The sequence below is a fragment of the Xenopus laevis genome, chromosome 1L, assembly GCF_017654675.1.
Source record: "Xenopus laevis strain J_2021 chromosome 1L, Xenopus_laevis_v10.1, whole genome shotgun sequence".
Classification (NCBI taxonomy): Eukaryota; Metazoa; Chordata; class Amphibia; order Anura; family Pipidae; genus Xenopus; species Xenopus laevis.
In genome coordinates, this window is record NC_054371.1 from 101,357,948 (window position 1) to 101,377,462 (window position 19,515).

The 19,515-nt window shown below is 42.5% G+C and overlaps 1 protein-coding gene across 1 annotated transcript in view; it reads right to left on the reverse strand.

The window, feature by feature from the left end:
* Positions 1-19,515, reverse strand: part of LOC121393224 — an 89,366-nt gene that overhangs the window by 27,423 nt on the left and 42,428 nt on the right. The window lies entirely within an intron of this gene.

Consider the following 19,515-nt stretch of genomic DNA (forward strand, 5'->3'; position numbering starts at 1 on the left):
ACATTGCTTGCATCCACACTGAAGCTGTCCCAGCAACTATACAAAAGCGTCCATGGCATAGTGTGTCAACAACAATCTACACAGTGTCAGTGTCATCAACATGATTAAAGGATCAGTGTCACCAAAAGAATGAAAATGATTTATGTTGACAACCTAGTTAATACTATGTATTACAGTTTCTTATTTCCCTGATGTTTTAAAGAGTTACTGACACCAGAAAATCTATCATAACATTGTCTTTGAATGCTATTTATAATTTTGCCATAAAAGTATTTGCCTGATGCTTTTACATTACCTTTGTTACCCCCATGTTCCTCTATAAGGGGGCTGCCAAATTTGTGCAGCAGGAGTCCAGTAGCATTAGAAACTCTAACTGACAGACTGAGATGGGACAGTCAGGTTTAGGAACTTCAAGTAATAATTACTTAAAAAAGCAGAACTATCATCAAAATACAATCAACTTGACCTAAAGGTAACTTTTAATGTAGTTTTAATGTCAGTATCACTTTAAGAATCTGTTGCAGTCACTTGTTTGGTCTCAGGTCTGTTATTGGAGCTTAGTGCATATTTACAAAATTTTTATTTATTTATTCATTTTTGGTGTTACTAACCTTTTAATGACATAAGAACTGCATTCTTTTTGATGGGAAAACAAGAACAGACCACACATCCCAAATGGTATTTTTAACTCAAAACATAATAGCAGCAAAATGCAATTTGTCCATTAATATCAATCTTTCATGTAATTCCTACTTAGCTTCTAGCGTATCCAAAGATAAGACTATGAAATGTTGCTTTGCAGGGCAACAGTACAAAATTAAACTGAAAGTGCCTGGCAAATAAATTCATCCATCACTAGTGGTGAGGACTAAATTCACTTCCTTTATCAAATACTTATCAATGTTTCATAGTCTTTCATAGTACCTTAGGTTGAAAAAAGACACACATCCATCAAGTTCAACTTTTAAGTCTATATAAATATAATGTGCTTGCTATTTGATCCAGCGGAAGGCAAAAAAAAAACATTTGAAGCCTCTCCAAAATCCTTCCTGGCTCCAAGATGGCAATTGGAGGAGTCCCTGGATCAACTTGTACTACAAGCTATCTTTCATAACCATGTATTCCCTCCCTTGATAAAAAGCTATCCACCCCCTTAAAGCTATCTAATGTATCAGCAAGCACGATCGATTCAGGGAGAGAATTTCACAGCTCACTGTAAAAAAAACCCTTCCGAATATTTAGACAGAACGTCCTTTCTTCTAATCAGAATGAGTGACCTCATGTCAGCTGAAAGGACCTACTGGTAAATAAAGCATTAGAGAGATTATTATATGATCCCCCTTATATATTTATACATAGTTATCATGTCACCCCTTAAGTGCCTCTTCTCCAGCATGAGCAACCCCAACTTGGCCAGTCTTTCCTCATAGCTGACATTTTCCATAACTTTTACCAGCTTAGTTGCCCTTCTCTGCACCCTCTCTAATTCAATAATATGCTGTTTGAGCATATTCTAAATGGGACCTTACCAGTGCTCTGTACAGTGGAAAAATAACCCCCTTCTCCCGTGAATCTATGCCCCTTTTAATACAGCTCAATACTTTGTTTACCCTTGATGCTGCTGACTGGCATTGCTTGCAACAGCCAAGTTTATTATTTACAAGTACTCCATGGTCCTTTTCCATTATGCCTAGTGAAGTCCCATCAAGGGTATAAATGGCTTGCATATTTTTACATCACAGGTGCATGACTTTACATTTATCAATGTTGAATCTCATCTGCCACTTAGCTGCCCAGGTTGCCAGTTTGTCAAGATCCTGTTGCAAGGATGTCGCATCCTGGATTGAATTAATTGGGCTGGATAGTTTTGTGTCATCTGCAAACACTGATGCATTACTTACAATACCCTCCCCTAAGTCATTAATAAACAAGTTAAATAATTGGACCCAATAACGAGCCCTGAGGGACCCCAATAAGAACCTTACTCCAAGTAGAGAATGCACCATTAACAGCCACCCCTGTACTTGATCCTGTAGCCAGTTTCTTATCCATTTGCAAACAACTTCATGAAGCCCAACATACCTTAGTTTAGAAAGCAGTAGTTTCTGAGGCACTGTAACAAATGCTTTTGCAAAATCAAAATAGATCACATCTACTGCTCATAATGCCATTTACTAGAACAAAATTTTGAATGTGATCCCTTAACAAGCCTTCAAATAATTTGCCCATCACAAATGTCAAACGTACTGTCCTATAATTGTCAGGCTAAGATCGTAATCTATTTTTACATATTCGAATGACATCAGCTTTGCTCCAATCAATAGGTACCATACAAGATGAAAACTTAGCCAAATGTTGGCTATAGGTTCTAGGAGGTCCCCATAAGCTAACATAGCAATCCGGCAGGTTTAAGGTGGCGAAGTGGCGAAGTTGAAGTTTTTTTAAAGAGACAGTACTTCAATTTTCTTCCACTTCGAATCAAAGTCGAATTTGGCCTATTTGATGGTCGAAGTACCCAAAAATTACTTCAAAATTCAAAGTTTTTGAATTCGAATATTCACTTTGAACCTTAGTAAATGTGCCCCTAAATTTATACCTATGATTTCTAATTTTAGTCATAAATAGGCTACTTTCCTGGCAATCCATGGTGAGTGTAAATGCACAAAGGTGGATCATGACCAGAAGATGATTCTAACCCTAAAGGGTTAAATAAAGTAAGCTAGCCATTAGCCCCTTATTTTCTCCTTAAGCATTTTTTAAGTGTATTTTTGTGATTCCTCTGTCTTATTTTTAAACTCACTGTTCGCTCAGTTGCCCTTTTGCTTTGAGGGCAGCCTAATGATTTATATTCATAGCAGCTTGTTTAGCAGCTGACAAATTCAGCCCTTCCTGGGTTGTATTTACTTTGTGACTTGAATAGATGTCACTGATCAGTACTTTTCCAGTTTTTCATTTAATGAAACTTAAATCAGAGAAGGTTTATGGTGGCAAATGGCAAGCTGCTCCTCTTGTTTTGATGTCCACATTTCGAATTCAAAATGGAATGTCCCATAGTCCCAAGCTTTCCTGCATTTGAAATGCAGTTTGTCTGCTTTTACTGGTAGTTTTGCCATTATACCGTATATACTCGCGTATAAGCCGAGTTTTTCAGCACCCAAAATGTGCTGAAAAACTCAAACTCGGCTTATACGCGGGTCATACCTCTGCTCTTCCCTCTGTCCTTCCCTCTGTCACCTCTGCCCCAGCCGGACTGCCTGTGACTGCCTGTGTCGCCGCCCGGAGCAGGTCCAGGAGCTCCGGGCGGCGCGTCCTTCCCTGCCGGCGTTCGCTTTCAAAATGGCGGCGCCCATGGCCGCCACGTGGGTAGCGGCGCCGGCCGCTACCCACGTGGCGGCCATGGGCGCCGCCATTTTGAAAGCGAACGCCGGCAGGGAAGGACGCGCCGCCCGGAGCTCCTGGACCTGCTCCGGGCGGCGACACAGGCAGTCACAGGCAGTCCGGCTGGGGCAGAGGTGACAGAGGGAAGGACAGAGGGAAGAGCAGAGGTGACAGAGGGAAGGACAGAGGGAAGAGCAGAGGTGACAGAGGGAAGGACAGAGGGAAGAGCAGCCAGGGTGGGGAGAGCGACAGATGGGGGGGGAAGTGGCAGAGGGAAGCAAACATGAAATAGGGGTGGCAGAGGGAAGCAAACATGAAATCCGGTCGGCGACACAGTCAGTCACAGACAGTAACAGGTACCTGCCCAGTGTCCCCCAATTGTTGCGGCTGGGTCACATTCACATTTTGAAATCTGACATGGGGCCCCTAGGCTTATACACGAGTCAATACATTTTTCCAGTTTTCTTAGGTAAATTAGGTACCTCGGCTTATACACGGGTCGGCTTATACACGAGTATATACGGTAGTTAGTTTTGCTTTACAATCATGTTTGGTTCTTCCTTTTTGGAGGGCATATATTTAGTTTGATGTGCTTTCTGTATAATGTTTTTTTATTAATAGCTTTCAGTGTTTTGCCCTCTGCCTTCCATTATTACGTATCTGGCAAAAAACACTCATTATTATTACTTTATATAAATCCAGGACAATATTTTATCTAATATGATGAATAAACACACCATTTTTCAGGGCCAGAAATAAAACCTGAAATCAGCTGTCAATGTTATATTTGGCAGTTATCAAGGTCTTCTTCCACCATAAAGTTGGCTTGATTTACTTACACTGCGCAAATGTGAAAGAACTATAACACAGGACATAAACTTTATTATGCTTGTGAGGTTTTTCTCAAGGATTCGAGCACTATGATTTATATGTCTCCACCTTACTCTACCCACTAACCCAAGGAGTGTGGCAAACTACAAGACTTTACTAAACTACACTACTAAACAGTCTTGCTCTCAAGGTGCCGTGCCAACAGAGATTGATTTGGTGTGCACAGCTAAATCATGTCTGGAAATTTCAGAGAGGATAGCCAGCTTGCACATTCTTCCATAAATGGTAACTAATTCACAGAGGATAAAAGTGATATAATCCAATAAAGGTCCTTTTCCCTCAGATCCTGGCCATTTCTCTGTGGCTATTCACAGTTTTGCACATGCCCCAATTCCAATGGAAGACTTGCAGAAGTGTTGATCATGATCAGAATACTCTGCGCATGTCTACTGGTGCATCACAAATAGGGAGGCAAAACCCCTTATGAAACAATACTAATGCGGATCTCTAATGCTCTGAAACATACAGAAGGGTTGAACTTGATGGACAGCTGACTTTTTTCAAACTAAGTAAATAAGTCAGTATAAAGCCATGAAGTACTAATCTGGAGGCTAAAATCACTCTGAAAGGGCTGTAGTTTTGGGATGATACTACTGCTTACTTATCACATCCAGCATTACTTATTATGGGTTTTTTTTGTTTGTTTTTTTATATTGTTTGGGACTTATGTGCCAAACAAGAGTATCCCACAGAATTCAAACTCATACAGGAAACCCACCACAGGTCATGCAAACCAGAAAAGGAGGCATACCAGACCTCAATGTGCCCACTTCATCCACATTTTTTTTTTTTTTAAATTCGGGTAGTTTGAGTGTATAAAAGTAGCAGTTCACAAAATAAAGTCAAAACAAGGAAGAACAATGTATCACAAGTTACATGTCATAGACAAAAAATATTGCAGAAAATATAACGTGCTGCCTGCACTACTAGGCACAACAGTTTACATCAGTAATATTACATCTGCCTCCTTCCCTGAGACCTGACAGATTAAACTGCTAGAAGTTGTCTTGGTTGTTGGGGGTAAAGGTCGGTCCAGGGACCCCAAATTTTTTTAAATTTGATGGGGACTCCCCTTTTTAGGTACATTAAGCATTCAGTGTTACAGGTATCCTGCATTATTGCTTTCCAGGAAGAGAAGGTAGGAGGAGCCACCGCTCTCCAATTCTGAGTAATTAACCGTTTAGCTAGTAGTAAGGCCTCAAGAAGGAAAAACGACTGATGAGTCAGCTTCAAGTCTTGAATTATGGCCAGGATGCACACCTTTGGTGACCTGGTAATGGTCACCTGTAGCACCGCATCTAATGTGTCGAGAATTTTCCTCCAGTATGTAGAAAGCTTAGTACAGCTCCACAGCATGTGCAACAAAGTCCCCTTTTCCAAAGCACATCTAGTGCAAACATCCGGGGTGCTGGCACTAATATAATGAAGTCTGACAGGGGTGTAGTAAGCCCTATGGAGAATATACAGTTGAATTAGCCGTAATCTATGGTTGGGGGAAACTAACTGAGGGGATTCCTGCGCTTCCTGCCACTCCTCATCCATGATGGTGCCCACATCTACCTCCCATTTTGAACGTAGCCCATCTAGGTTGTTTTTGTGTACTTCTTGTAGCAACTTAGCATATAGCACTGTGACAAGACCTTTCGTATGCCCTCTCTTAATGTACAGCAAAAGGGGGTGCGTGGACAGCGATAAGTCATGGTTTTTGTGTGTGGCATTGAGAGCACGGCTGAGCTTGTGAAAGGTCAACCATTGGGTATGTGGGACCTGAAATTGGTCCTTTAATTGCGCAAAAGAAATTGGTTTGCCATCAAGCCACACATCACCCAACGTATTCACGCCACGGTCCGACCAGAGACTCATCGGGCCTAGTTTTAACAGGAGGGGGTAATCACGGTTGTTCCATACCGGTGTAAGTGGGTCAGTGGCAGGAGAATTAAGAAGAGTGTTTGCCATTTTCCACACCCTACGTAGGGATCCGATGGGAGGGGAGAGTAGTGCCTGAGATTTAGTAACAGAATTTCCTAGGATCCAACTTATTGGGTTATCCGGAAAGCCAGTCAAATGAGCCCAAAGCGAGTGCAGCACTCTATGATGCGAACCTTCCACCCAGGTAGCGAGGTGGGACAATTGTGCAGCCAAATAATATAAAAACATATCTGGGAGGGCCAAGCCAGCTTTGTTTTTAGCACACATTAATGTTCCAAGTTTTAGTCGTGGCCTGGAGTGAGCCCACACCAGTTGCCTAAAGACGGCATGCATTTTAAGAAAATAAGATTTCGGAATCCAAATGGGGGCCTGTTGTAACACATAAAGTAGTTTGGGTAAGACAATCATTTTTATAAGATGCACCCGCCCCGTGGGTCCAACCGGTAAGTTGGCCCATGACTTAAGTTTTTGGGACATCCAATCGTTCAACGGGACTTCATCCACATTTAGAGCTGATATTTTTAGTACTGTATTTAAAAAGTATTCAGTTCCTAACAGTCTGAAACAACGCCTACTGTGTGTTTCCTGCAGAATCACGGGTGGCTAAATTACTTCAAAAAAGAACAAAACAAATCTAAATCAAGTTATGGTCGCAAAAGCAGTTAAAATCAAAACTCTAAAGTCAATAACATGTATATAACATATTTTGCAGCAGTGTACAATAAATGGGTGTATACATTAAACATACAAGAATACACACAAAACAACCAGTACATGAGGTAAAGATGATCTGGCCCAAAAAAGCTTACAGTCTAAAAGAACTGTACATTTTCCTACAGCATTTAAAGTGCAACTATACCACAGAACATTACAGACACATAGGGGCCGATTCATCAAGAGTCGAATATCGAGGGTTAATTAACCCTCGATATTCGACTGGGAACTAAAATCGCTCGACTTCGAATATCGAAGTCGAACGATTTTGCGCAAATCCTGCGATCGATCAATCGAAGGATTTTTCGTTCGATCGAACGATTAAATCCTTCGAATCGAACGATTCGAAGGGTTTTAATCCAACGATCGAAGGAAAATCCTTCGATCAAAAAATCACAGGCAAGCCTATGGGGACCTTCCCCATAGGCTAACATTGACTTCGGTAGGTTTTATCTGCCGAAGTAGGGGGTCGAAGTTTTTTTTAAAGGGAAAGTACTTCGACTATCGAATGGTCGAATAGTCGAACGATTTTTACTTCGAATCGTTCGATTTCGTTCGAATTCGAACGAATTTAACCAATTCGATGGTCGAAGTACCCAAAAAATACTTTGAAATTCGAATTTTTTTCATTCGAATCCTTCACTCGAAGTTAGTGAATCTGCCCCATAGAACAGCCCATATGTAACAAATTGATCTAAATAACACCTTTCTAACAGGAACTTATCTAAATAACACCTTTCTAACAGGAGCAATTAGACAATCCTATATTGAAACACTGCAATTTTAATTACTAGACTGTCTTGTAAGGCATGGTTCTCACAGACAAACCAAGAGCATACATACTAAGGTGAACAGCCAATGAATAGACAGAGCTGTATCCGACACTTCCTGTTATAACTTGACCCATTAGGTTTTCTTGTCTTGGTGAACAGTGAGGCAGTATACATAACTTCACAAAATAGTATCTCAAGGTAGAACATGTAAAAGTCAGTATTTACTGATTTTTTTATGCCCATTTTGGAAAGATTTATTATAGGACATAAATTATCTGTTGGCTTTAAGAACATATAGTTCTCCTTTAACTTTTAAAGTAGTTCTAATTGTCACTTACTGTATTAAGAGCAGGAAAATTTCAAGATTTGATTTGTTAATATATTATCCAGATGAGGATGCTGTTCTATTTTATGCATTTTTTCTGTACTCTGTCCTGCCACAAGGAGGAGTTATAGTAGAAGTAGAAGTTAGATTTATGTATACATATGCTTATTTATGCTGTGCATGTTTTCTCTCGCTCTGTAAACTTGCAAAGGCAGTGTATTTAGGCTGCCAGGAAAGGGCCAGGAAAAAGATCCTGCCATGACATCCAAATGGCATACCCAGTCCAGTTTAGACTGACAAGATCTGACATGACAATGTATTTTGGAAGAGATACAATTATAATTACTGATTTATTTATTTATTTTTAGTGTAAAGAGTTCTCTAATACCTTAAAACTTGTTATACTGTGGTTCATTCATAGCCCAAGCTATAACTTACAGCACTTTGAACAGTTGCATGGAATACTTGGTTCTAGATTTACTTTAAGTAAAAAAAAAATAAGGGGGATGTTTCTCCTGATCTCTATGAATTCTTAGATTTACTGTCCCTATGAATATTCATGAAGTTCATCCTGAAAAAAATGATGTGCATACTTTAATAGACCTTCTGAATTTTTCCAGATCTCAGTGGGAATGTGGAACACTTGCACGAGCAGTAGTTTCAGAGGAGCAGGAGGGAGAAACTGATAACTGTATGTAACACCTATTTGGGCCACTCGGGGTTAATTCACCAGCTAGAACACTAGAGCATGGGTTACACGCGACTTACACCCAGGGCAGGACCTTCGCTAAGTGGAAGTGTTCCCTCTATGGTGTAGTGCAACTACATTCCCCCCAGGCTACCGTGCACACAAAAACAACTTGGGCGCCAGGAGGTTCTTAACAATCAGGAACGGTTTATTATGCCAAAAAGGGCAAATGACCACAGGTTTCCGTACTCACGCAGGAGTTGAGGAAAAACAGCATATTGATAGTTCACACAGAACAAGGCAGGCTCACACAGAGAGTACACAGGCAAATGCAGTACAACCTTTCCCTCCTGGAAGTTGTCAGGAAAGCAGCTTCTACCCTACAGTCCCTCTTCACTGAGGTCCCTGACTGGAGGCAACACACAGAGCCTCTGGGAAGCTACTCCCTTACTGCAAATTCTTGCTGGAGCTTCAGCTGCTCTTTCTTTCTATCCTATCTGCCTTTCTCTCCTAGAGAGACTATGACAAGTCTGCCCTAGTACAGGCATATCTGTTCCTCATTCATGGGGTTTCCTGGTCCCCGACTTGGACACATGCCTTCTTCTGGGCCTATTGTACTCAGTCCCCCTGAGCACATCCAGCTGGAATCACATCCAGAGGCAAAAGAGGAAGTGGCCACTCCCTGCACACACTATATAGGAGTGCGTCAGAGCAGTGTCATCAAATCTCTCAGCCTATCACTGTAAAGGTTATTCTGTAACAGGGATTCTACCCAATAACCCAAGGAAATGGTGAAAAGATTAACTCTATAGGGCCTGTATCCCTATAGGGCCCTACATGTATATTTACAGGTATTTAAGGCATACCAATGCATCAGTTATATTCTATAACAAACAAGGGAAAGTTGTGCTCACCACTAATTTTTAAAACCATTAGGTGGGGGTGCAATAAGTTTGTGACCACAAAATACATATAGACAAATGCAAGAGGTCATCTGCATTCAACCCATTATCAATATATTTAAGACATTGAAACATTTTGTGCATACAGCTACTAAAAAATGCCTTACCCTTTAAACAAAACAGGGATTGTTTGTCCATATATTGTAATATATTTAAACTGGCCAACTACGTCAAAGTCATCCCATATCTGGACAGTCCTACACTCAAATTACATCTGATTCATTAAGAATTCCATTGCTTCATTATACTTTTTACACAGGGACTAAGTCTTACCTGCAACTTACTTGCTGCTTTCAAAGTAAAACTCCCATACTTGGTTGCCCTTTTATTAGATCACCTGACTATAGCTGGGAAGGGTGGGAACTACAACATGGAGCTGGCCACTGCCCCTGTATAAACTATAACACAAAAGGTAAAATTGTGCTCACCAATTTTTAATCTTATATTTGTCTATATGTATTTTGTGGTCACAGCCTCATTGCACCCCCGCCTAATGGTTTTAAAAATTAGTGGTGAGCACAACTTTCCCTTGTTTGTTATAGTTTATACAGGAGCAGTGGCCAGCTCCATGTTGTAGCTCCCACCTTAAGCTAAGTAGCACAAAAAAGGCACATGTTTATACAGCAAATAACAGATACGCTCTATAGAATACACAGGAAGTTAAACATAACATTAGAATCACTTTATTGTGGCAAGAACAAGCCTTTAGTTTGTCCATAGCCTATAGAGAAAATTAAACAGATGTATTCCTCCTATCTTAAGCAGGATAATTGTAGTGTGTAGAGGCCTTTCACTAAAGTGTAACTATTCTATAATTAACTTTGTAGTTCATGAACTGTTGCTTGTTTACTGTTGATTTACTTAATATAAATGGCATGAAAGATGGTGCAAATTACTATGCAATTCAACTGACCAACCAAAGCAACCTAAAAAGTTTTTTTAACACCTCCATCCATTCCAGTTGTGCAAATTGCAGTGGATTCTACTTTGTGTGTGATGTGCAGCTATGCTGGAATTCTAAGAAAAACACATTATTTTATGTAAGTACATTGTGACTTGTGTCCAATATGGCACAGTTGCACAATTAGTCATTTTAGTTGAAAACAAAACACTTTTTTATCTAAATGAAATCTGCCTAGCTGCCAGTTAATCCAGGGAAAAAGCATTAAAAAACTGTAAATTAAGCTCTCTCCAAAAATTCCCTTTTGAACATAAGAAAACACATAGTCAAGTATAAACACACTCGAGTATAAGCCGACCTGAGTATAAGCCGAGGTACCTACTTTTACCTACAAAAACTGGGAAAACTTATTGACTTGAGTATAAGCCTAGGGTGAGAAATGCAGCAGCTACTGGTAAGTTTCCCTAAATTTCCCTAAATAACAGATAGCTAGAATATCAGCTGCCATAAAGCAGGACAGGACTGCTGCTTACAATGGGGATCAGATAGGATCTGTGCAGCCACTAGGACAGAATGCTCTGTTATACAGATAGCTAGAATCTCAGCCGCCATAAAGCAGGACAGGACTGTTGCTTAAAATAGGGATCAGATAGGATTTTTTTTATTTACATAGATTATAAAAACCCTTTTACAAAATAATGCACACCTTCAAATTACAAGCATGAGGCAAACACTAATTAATGAGAGTCCATTTGTGGCAGTTCATGTAGTATGTGACACCAAACCACCCAATCCACCCTCCAGAGGATAGTCAGAATCCATTGTCCAAACTCTGTCCATACTGACATCCTCCCCTCCCTATAATAAAGGACATTCATATTCAAGTCCAGAGTCTGCTTGAAATGTCCTCATAACACACTCCCTCCACCCTAACCCCATCCCCCACCCAAAACAAAGGACCCCCAGGGACAAAACAAAGCAGGCAGTAATTTTCCTCCAAGGTGTACATAGTAAAATAATAAACATTGAACAAAACATCAGGCTCAAACTATACATTAGAATATGAAATCCCTCCATGAAGAAATATTGGATGAGGATTTTGATCTTTCCATCTGTCTTATAAAACATAACATAACATATAAAGGACACTATCCTCTCTGCACTCATATCCATCCCAAAAGTGTATTTGCAACGACCCTGCCAAAGGTGATATTTGTAGGCAGTAATAATGAGGTACACTGTCTCCCTTTGATATGAAAGGTCTCTTGCCAAAACACCATATGCAAGTTCAGCATAGTTCAGGGAACTTAAAGATGGGGCACATATGGCCTGGGAAACTTGATGAAGGACGTTGCTTGCCATGGGACACTGCAAAAGAAAATGCTCCTGGGTCTCCTCCACACCACACCCCCAGGGACAATTTTTATCTACTGCAGACAGGTATTTCACATTCCCCCTAACAAAGAGCCTTCCCTGAAGAGAGAGCCATGCCAGATCAAAAAACTTTGGGGGTAATCTCTTACTGTTTAGGTAACGCAGGCTCTCCACAAGAGTTCCCCCTACACAGTCCTTCGAGGCCATTGGAACAGCAAAATAGACACTCAACACCCTCTTATAAAGATTACGTCTGGAGGCTGTGCCAAGTTCACCTATCCTTATGTCCCAAACTCTTAAAAGCTTCAGTGCGGCAACAAAGTGCAGTGGGAGTTGACCATGTCGCACCCGCACCAACTTCACCCTATCGCCTTGTAACCATTGCCCTATAAAAGGGGATGCCCAGGCCCTGACACTGTTTTCCCACGGAACATCAGTTCTTTGGCCCAGATTCCCAAAATTAAATTTCAAGAAAATTGTGCCAAAGAAGGCCACAGGACATAACATGCCCAGCCCACCCTCTTTAGTCTGCAGGTAAGTGATCCCTCTTTTGACATGATTCAGCTTGTTCCCCCAAAGGAGCTGAAAGAACAAGCTGTGGATCCTTACATAGAAAGCTTTTGGCAATGGGTAAACATAAGACACATACAGGAGGATAGGAACCAGGTAAGCTTTGATGAGCTTCACTCTTTCTATATAGGACAGCTTCCAGTTTTTCCATCGCTGTATCCTTAAGTCGACAGCATCCAGTTTTGACTCCCAATTTAACCTGGCATTATCACCCCTCCCGAATTTGACCCCTAGAATCTTTATTTCACTGGAGGCATGCTGGTAATCAGGGAGCGGAAAATCCGGCTCACCATCCAAGGTCCAGAAAGCTTCCGACTTATCAGCGTTGACCAGAGAGCCTGAGGCCTCTGAGTAACTTTCGATAACCCCGGCCAACATCCCAACTTCTTCAGGACGGGAGATGACAACCGAGACATCGTCCGCGTAGGCTACCAACTTCAGGGGCAGGTAACAGGGGACCTGGAAGCCCTCCAAATCCAAAGCCTGAACTCCACGAAGAAATGGGTCAATCGCAAAGACATATAGCAGTGGACTAAGAGGGCAACCCTGGCGTACCTCAGCCTCAACCCCGAAGGTTTCACCACACCACCCATTGACAAGTGGGAAGCTTTCCCCCTCCTTATACAAAACAGAAAGCCAATCAACAAATTGGTCCGGGATGCCATGCTTACGCAAGGTCGCCCACAGATAATCATGATCCACCCTATCAAAAGCCTTAGCTTGGTCAAGACCTACCACATACTTCCCCTTATTTTGGGCTTTACATGTTTCAAGCACTTCTCGTACAGACAAGACTGCCCCAAAGATGCTCCGCCCTTTCATCGTGCAGAACTGCTCACGGGACAATAACGTGCCTGAAAATAAAACAAGCCTAGAAAAAAAAACCTTTGCCAAAAGCTTCCTATCTGTGTTCAAGAGGGCAATTGGCCTCCTGTTCTTGACATCTGTAGGATCCTTGCCCTTGTATAATAACACCAAAGAGGAGATTCTCATGGAGGGAGGCAAAATGCCTCTTCCCAGGCAGTCTTTAAAGACCTCCACAAGAATCGGGGTCAAAAGGTTCTTAAAAGTTCTATAGAATTCGGCTGTTAGGCCATCTGGACCTGGGGCTTTCTTTAATTTTAGCTGCTCAATTGCCTTTTTGACCTCTTCCTCTGTGATGTCCTCAATCAAGGGTGAAAAATTCAAATTTTTCAGGTCTGGACCTGGGGTTCCCTCCAGAAAAGCTTTCATCCTTCCCCTATCCAAAACCTTACTTCCGAACAAACTAGCATAGTAGGTTTGAACAACTCGCAGGATCCCACCCTTAGATTTCTGAACTATACCCTGAGTCCTTCAAACCAACAATCAACTTGTTTCCCTCCCTTGTAACAGATAGTCTGCGGAAGAAGGTGAATGACTTCTTGGCCTCCTCCCACCACTGCGACATTGAGTCGAAAAACACAATCTTTGTCAACTCACACTGAAGGAGTGCCTCAAAGGAGTGCTGCACTGATTCACTCTCCAGGGTATCTGAACTCAATCTCCATAACCCCCTACCTTTTGTTGGAACCGAGGAGACACCCAGCAAAAAAGATAAGGCAAGGTGGTCAGAGTAATCAACCAAGATTTCCTCAGTCTGTGTAAAGATCTCCCCCCTCCGAACAAAAGCCATGTCAATCCTGCTGCTTCGACCTGCACAATGGTAAGTATGCTTTGACATCCGACCACCATGGGTAAAGACATCAACCAAGTCTGCTTGCTCAAGTATGTTTTTAAGAAAATTACTTTCATATTTGTCAAAGGAAAGCCTTGATCTATCTTCTGCTCTAAGGACCTGGTTGAAGTCACCAGCCATGATGACTGAAGTGGAGGTATGGAGATATCGCTGAATTTCCCTCAAAAGGTTTTCTCTCCCATGCCCAGACTGAGGTCCATAAACATTAATAAGTCTCAGTCTGCGTCCTGCAACAGAGACATCTAATAGAAGACACCTGCCTACTTCCACCTCTATAAGGCGGTGCACAAATATTCCAGAAAAGCCTTTAAACAAAATACCAACACCACCCCCAGGTTCAGCAGCAATTGAAAAAAAAGCTGAACCCCAAAGCCAATCTTTTGATGCTTTCTTGATATCTACAGTGGTGGTCAGTCTGGTCTCTTGCAAGAAGATGATGTCAGCTGAGGTTTGGCTTAAGGCTTCAAAGGCTTGATATCTTGTACTGGCCACTTTAATGCTTGCAACATTTGTTGAAATAAACTTGAGGGGGCAAGAAGCCATAGTTAAGTGTTATTAATTTTCTTGTGCCTCCTCCTTCTACTCCTTCTCTCATCCTGACTATCATCTTGATCACCAAATCTTTTAATCTGTGTACCAGATGGGATTGGATCATCATCTCCGAACGATATCATCTCACTTGCATCATCAGATAAAGCCTTATCACCTTCTCTGAATTCAACCGAGACAATTTTCCTGCGGACTTGCAATTTGTTACATTCCATTTCAGACCCTGAAACAACTTCCCCCTTTCCCTTACTGTCAGTATCGCCTTCAGCACCACTATCTGTACCCACATCAGCCTGACCATGACACTGTTTCACACTTTGTTTGTCTTCCATATCTATCCTTTCCAATTCATCTTGCTCTTCCATAGCATCTGCCCAAGATTTTTTCTCTGCCAAAAGTTCAAATTTGTTTTCTAGGCTGATTTGCATATGTGGAATGTATTTTGGAGGGGACTGCTTTCCTGAAAGGTCTTTGTTCTTTATTATTGTCCAGTCTTGTGAGGAAGGGGACTTACTTAGTCTTACTGGTGGAATCGCCTTATCTGCTGGTTCACAATTTCCCTTTAAAGACTGTGCAAGAGGTTTCTGTCTCTGGGGAAGAGGCTGTATTCCCAAAGGCTGAATGATGGGGGCCTCTGTTATAGAAACTGGCAACTCATTATTTGCTCCCTGAGACAAAGAGGAAACAGTAAGGGGAACAGAATCTCCTGCATCTCTTGCCACAGCTGACTGATCTTTTACAGTATCATGAGGCTGAGATGGGGGAATGACCGATGGTTGTGAATCAGACTGAAAATAATCCATCTCATCCCTTATCTCTTCCAACATATCCTTTGCCATCTCTTCCTCTAATTGAGGGCAGCTCTCCATTATGTTATGAAGAGCCTCTGGACAAGCCCTATGTGAGTGGCCATAGCTTCCACACAAGTTACATTTCACATCATTGCAATCTTTCCCGGTGTGTCCTACATCACCACATAGTGAACACTTGACCACTGCACAGGCACTTGCACGATGTCGGTAAGAACCACATTTGAAACAGGCCCTTGGCTGACCAGGATAAAAAAACACCCCTCGCTCACTACCAATGAAGACAGAGTTTGGAAGATGCTGCGGCACATTATACCTCATGTACAATTCCACATTAGTACACCACCCACCTGACCAATATCCATTATTATCAATGTCTTTCTTCAAAGGGGTAAGCACCTTACAATGACGTCTAAGCCATATTAGAATATCCTCAGGTGGGACACAATCATTCTTAAACAAAATGGTGACTTTCTTTGTCTCCGGTTTAGTTATTGAGATGACTCTAAAACTTTCCCACAGGCCTGAATGTTTAAAGCTGTCATAATCCTGCCAAAAAAATTCCAGGGCTTGTGATGTTTTGAACACAATGTCATATTCTGTGTCAGAAAACTTTATATAAGCCCTGACGCCTGCAGGTGTTAAAGTACTTTGCTTAAGCAGCATCTCCTTGGCTATCACATCCCTAGTGATATTGTTTTGCACTCCAGGCACCCTCACCCTATTCAGTGGCCTATTCCAAGCGTTTGGTGGAGGTGGTGGGGCCACATTTCTGCTGCCTGCACTTTCTGAAGGAATTGACTGCTGACCATTTGGTCTTCTTACAGAGGAAGAAACAGGTGCAGAGACAGAACTTGGCTGTGCGAAGGGCACTGTAGGCAGAGGATTCTGAGAAACAGCTGGAGTAGTTAAAGGGGAAGTTGTTATTGGAGAAACTGTAAGGGCTGGGGAAAGGTTGAGGCCATAGAAGAGGTGGTGAGTACAGCAGAAGAAGATGAAATAGAAATTAAAGCAGCAGTACTTAAAGGGGTGGTACAAGGAACAGGTTGTATCGGCCAATGAATTAGCATCACCAAGCACAGATTCCACACACTGCCTTGCAACACTTTCACTGATGTCTCCACCACCGCACTCCATAACATCACTTGCATTCACACAGTCTGCTCCAGCCTCCACTCCATCCACTCCATCCTTCCCAGACTCTCCCACACCAGCAGCTGCCGTCAATTCCTGCTCACTCAGCTTCCCATGCCCCAGTGCCAAGGACATTGGGGCACTCTGCACAACTGCAGAAGTCTCTGTATTATTGGCTGGTGGTTGAGTGAAGGTCTCCTTGGATGCTGAGGGCTGATGGGCACAGTCATTCTGGGAAGTAGAGGGAAGGGAGGGAAAATCCTGTTCTGAGAAAACAAAGCTTTCCTCTTCCTTATGAGCAGATTGGCTTCTCTTTCCCATTTTATCTTCTATATTATTTGCCTCATCCAATCTGAAGATAAAATTGGGCGCATGTATCTGAGCTACAACTGATTTCTTTGGTTTCAGCTGGCCAATCCTTCTAGTCTCCTTGTCACTATCAGAAGTGGATGATGCAGATGCAATTTGCCTCATGGACCTGTATTTAGCCGGCTGTTTAAGAGCTTGCCGAGAGTCCTCAAACCTTCTCCTGTTTGTATAGACTTCAGAAAGGGGACCAATTTTTTTATAATTCTGCAAAATCTGTTTTTCTAAGGTTCTGAACGCTTCATTTATTTTGTTGACTTTTGCTAAATAAAAGTCTTGCTTCTCCACATTAGCAGTTGAATAGTTATAAAATGCTTTTTGCAGCTCAACTTTAAATTTTTTCCTCTGCAGCTCCTGCTCATTTGCCAGTTTTATTAATTCAACCAGTTCATCAGTGGAAGGTGTTTGATCCTGGTTGTGACTTGAACCAGCATACTGTCCCTTTAAGAGGCTTTCTGCTTGGGGTTGTTCATTTATATCAGAACAATTGTTTCCCTCTGATGTGGGAGTACCAAGATGGCTGTTCCCTGTGAGACTCTTATACATCTCTACAGAGGGAGTAGCAATATGGCTGCTGGAGTTTGTTCCCACTGCCTCCCCTGACTCCACACCAGCTCCAGACACCACCCGCACATGAGGCAGTTTTTGTTACCAGAGCATGGGGTGCTTGATGCCTCTCAGGGGAAGTTTTAGAAGCAGCCATTCCTCCCCCACAATCAGCCACTGGAGACTGCATGTCGGCCGCATGGTGCAAAGCAGCTGCTGCATATTCAGTCCCTGATTGTTTGTTGGGTTTGCTCTGTGCTGCCTCTTCACCCGCAAACTCTGACACAGATTTCATAGAGGCAAAGAGATCAGGAGAAATAAAAAGCTGACTGGTTTCCATTTTATGTTTTAAGACAAAAATATCAGAACTGACATTTTGCACACAACACTCCATGTTTGTCACAGATACAATTTCTGCTTTACTTTCCATTTGTCTTTCTTTACCAACAATCTCCTTCCTTCCCTCCCTCTCACTCATCACACACTTTACTTCCCTGTCAGGCATTTTCACAGCACTGGCAGCTGCCTTTCCCAAATCCTCCATGTCTGTGGAAGAAATCCTTCCCAAGGAAACAGATCTTGACCTTCTTGCTGCTCCTTTCACTCCCTGCTGCTTTACTCCTTGTCTGCACCGTCCTGGTGGATCTCACACCTTCCAGTGTAGGCCCCAAGGCCTGGGCCTCACGCTGGGGGTTTGCCTGCCCAGGCCTTGCATGGCCTGGGCTGACACTCTCCATTCCTCTGGTTCTCTGAGAGCTCTCTGATACACGTCTGCTTTCACTGGGGATCAGAGAGGATCTGTGCAGCCACTGGGACAGAATGCTCTGTTAAACGGATAGCTAAGGGGTGTTATACAGATAGCTAAGGGGGGGGGGAGAGTACAGGCAATCATTTCAGTAATGTTAAGATGTGCTCTGCTGTACTATGACTTTTGTGTGATGGGAAAATAGTGCTATCAGGAATCAGTGCTGCAGGATGGCAGAGCAGAGTAAAAGTACTGTGCCCCCCTCCCCATTTGCTGATGCAGAGAGAAATCTGAGCCCACAGGCATGCTGCCCAATCTCCATGCTACCTGTCCGTTACTTCTTGCTAAGCTCTTACTCTAAGAGTGATGGGAGTTGTAGTTCATATTATAGCCCAGGCACTCATCTCTCAAGCATTCGCTACCTCAAATTCACATCCACTGTTAGTTTTAGTTGTGCTTTCTCTGATGTGACAGAAAGGGAGTTCACCACATGGATACTGGCAGAGCGTTGAGAAAGGAAGCAGGAAGGCCCTGCCGGCTCCAGGGGACGTATGATTTACAATAAAGGCACGTCCTTATTGCTGACAGAGAAGCTAGTGAGGGAGGTGCAAGGCACCTTCCCCTGCTCATAAATGCGATCGCCCATGCCTCTGAGCCTGCCATTCACGCACTGAGTAGGGAAGAATATGGGAGGGGACACAGGCAGGGACGGTCAGCTCTGTCTCTCTCCTTCTATATCCAGTGATGTGGGGACTAGGGAGGGGGGGGGACGTGATGTTGGGACTAGGGAGGGGGGGGGGACGTGATGTGGGGACTAGGGAGGGGGGGGGGACGTGATGTGGGCAGGTAAAAAATCGTGCTTACTTATTAGATTCTGTGCATTTGCTTTATCGCTCGCTTGTACTGACTCGAGTATAAGCCGAGGTAGACTTTTCCAGCACATTTTGGGTGCTGAAAAATTTGGCTTATACTACTCGAGTATATACGGTGCTTACCAAACCCTTCTTTGTTGACTTATATTTGTTGACTAATAAAGAACCCCATTAAAAACTCACTAAGTTCCCTATTCAAAGCTGATCTATCATCCTCTATACACAATTCTTAAGATAGTTTTCTAACAAAGTACAAAAAACATTATTACTAG